At 39.1% G+C, this 394-nt stretch overlaps 1 non-coding gene across 1 annotated transcript; it reads right to left on the bottom strand.

Moving 5' to 3' along the window:
- TRNAC-GCA (transfer RNA cysteine (anticodon GCA)) lies at nucleotides 1-71 on the bottom strand. The gene has a single exon. It is a non-coding gene; the product is annotated as a tRNA-Cys (tRNA).
- Between the last annotated feature and the right edge of the window lie 323 nt (nucleotides 72-394).

Here is a 394-nt window from a genome sequence, read left to right as displayed (position 1 = left end):
AGGCGACACCCGGATTCGAACTGGGGATGGAGGATTTGCAGTCCTCTGCCTTACCGCTTGGCTATGTCGCCGAGATATGGGAATCCCATGGACAGATCGAATCTTTTGTCCTTTCAAGTCATTCGTCCGTCCTTTAAGTATAGTATGAGATGTATGCTAAAGTCAACCATAAAGGAAATGGATCTAATTTGTTCTCCGTCTTTCTTTCGATCTGACTATTTTCATTAGGAAATTTTCTAAGTGAGATTAACATTTAAGAATGGTTTGATTCATTCGTTCATAGCTCCATTTCACGTGGTTGGAAGAAAGTATCAAAGTACCTCTTCCTTATCCTTTTTTTTTTTATTGGAAGTATATCTGGATACGGGTAGAATTTCATGGGATATAGTGAAGA

This window comes from Pinus tabuliformis, chromosome J (genome assembly GCF_031772625.1).
Source record: "Pinus tabuliformis cultivar Carrire ecotype Pingquan chromosome J, CPIR1, whole genome shotgun sequence".
NCBI classification, from domain to species: Eukaryota; Viridiplantae; Streptophyta; class Pinopsida; order Pinales; family Pinaceae; genus Pinus; species Pinus tabuliformis.
This window is presented reverse-complemented; position numbering and strand designations above follow the sequence as displayed.